A 2,063-nucleotide genomic window follows, 5' to 3' on the forward strand; every position below is an offset into this window, starting at 1 on the left:
CGAGATAGGGATCCGTGAAGATAAGTGTGGATGTAAGGCATCAAGAAAGTATGGCCAGGAATGAACAATGAAGTATTTCTGATTTTACTCGATCGAATTTGGAGGGAAGTGGGGTCAAGTATTTTTTGTCCTCCTATTGCTGCAAACAATTTCAAACTGAAACGGAGTATCATTCAAATGGTACAATAGATGTGTCAGTTCGATATATTTTAGGATGAAGACCCCTATGAACATTTAAGGAGTTTCTCAAAAATTTGTGATACCTTCAAGGTGAACAACGTGTCTGAGGATGATGTTCGCCTTAGACTATTTCCGTTCTCATTGTAAGGAAGGGCCAAACAATTGCTAAATTCCTTACTGCTAGGGTCTTTGACAACATGGATGCAAGTTTCATAAACTTTTATTACAAGATACTTCCGTCCAGCAAAAATCACCAAGCTGAGGAGTGATATTTCATCTATTGTGCAGTTAGAATTTGAATTCTTGTATGACACTTGGGAGAGGTACAAGGAAATGCAGAGGAAATGCCCATAACATGGAATAGTGGAATAGATGCAGATTCAAATCTTTTACAATGGACTAAACAATGCTACTAAACAAATGCTTGAGTGCAACCTTTTATGGTTCATTGTGTAACAAGCAACCTATTGAGGCATATACATTGATAGAAGAGATGGCAAACAATGGTTATCAGTAGAGTTCCGAAAGGAGCAAGCCAGTAAAGGCCGTCGGGATTTACCAAGTGGATGTCATCACCACTTTGACCGCATAGGTTAAAGCTATTACAAAGAGGTTGGATTCATTACAGTCATTTAGCCCAGTGGGTGGATCTTCCAGTGATAGTTGGGGACCTCCATGTGAATCTAGTGGCTTTGTTGATATGGGTATGGGACAGTTGGAACAAGTGGATTTTGTTGGGCAGAATCGTCGGTTTTAAAACAACCTACACAGGGTGGAGAAATCACCCAAATTTTTCATGGAGCTAACAAGGACAAGGACAAGGGACACAACAACCACCATCCTTATCGTCATTAGATTCTATTAGTGAAATTACTAGATTATTGGGCTGATTCATAAAGAGCACTGAAAGTCATTTCTTGAATCACGAAGAAATGATGAGGAACACTAATGCTACTGTGAGGAATCTAGAACACCACATGGCTGAGATGTCCAAATTGATTGAGGAGAGGCTTCTGGGGCCACTCCCTAGCAACATCATAGTTAACACGAAGGAATCATTAAAGGGTGTTTCATTGAGGAGTAGGAAGCAACTCCCAACCCCTTTTGAGAAAGAGCCAGAAAAAGAGAAGGTTGAACCAGCTATCATTGTTGATCTTGAGGCTCCATCTGCTCTGGAGGAGAAGGCACTAATATAGAGTAAGGAAAAGAGACATTGCTAGCTTATCAACCAAAACTCCCTTACCCTGCGAAGATGAAAGAAGGATCAGCAGAGAAGAGCAATACAAGAAATTCCTCGACATGTTCAAGACTCTACACATTAATGTCCCATTCATAGAAGCTCTTGCACAAATACCAAGGTATGCTAAATTTTTGAAGAAGTTGCTCACAAAGAAGAGGAAAGTGGTGGAAGTGTTTTCAGTGACACTTATTGAAGAGTGTTTGGCAAACTCTGAGTTGGAGAAGAAGAAGTAGTTTTCAAACTCCGAGACTCTATGAGGTACACTATGGACTTTGATAACACTTGTTATTGTGTAGATGTTATTGATGGCATTGTTTCTGAATTCATACAAGATAACTATTTAAAGGATGAGCTCTTCACGTTATTAGAAGATAATCCTATTGATGATGAAGCTAGGGCAAGAAGTTATGGAAGAATCTTATTATCTCGAGTTAGAGTCTGTCGAAGTTTCCACACACCACTGGAACCACCAAGGATGAAAATCTCCCATTCAAAGAAATTACGGAAAAAGGTGGCCACCAAGAGAAAAAACCACTCATTTCACCACCTATTCCAACTACTTCCAACTACTTGAGTCTAGGGATTTTTGGTAAGGTCAATTTGAATAATTCTTTAGTACCCTACTCGTGCAGTTGTTTTTCAG

The 2,063-nt window shown here is 39.6% G+C and overlaps 1 non-coding gene across 1 annotated transcript; it reads right to left on the reverse strand.

Moving 5' to 3' along the window:
- Nucleotides 1–435: 435 nt before the first annotated feature.
- Nucleotides 436–542, reverse strand: LOC120259710. Its single transcript, XR_005536265.1, has one exon. It is a non-coding gene; the product is annotated as a small nucleolar RNA R71 (small nucleolar RNA).
- Between the last annotated feature and the right edge of the window lie 1,521 nt (nucleotides 543–2,063).

Source organism: Dioscorea cayenensis, chromosome 4, assembly GCF_009730915.1.
Source record: "Dioscorea cayenensis subsp. rotundata cultivar TDr96_F1 chromosome 4, TDr96_F1_v2_PseudoChromosome.rev07_lg8_w22 25.fasta, whole genome shotgun sequence".
In the NCBI taxonomy this organism is placed as follows: domain Eukaryota; kingdom Viridiplantae; phylum Streptophyta; class Magnoliopsida; order Dioscoreales; family Dioscoreaceae; genus Dioscorea; species Dioscorea cayenensis.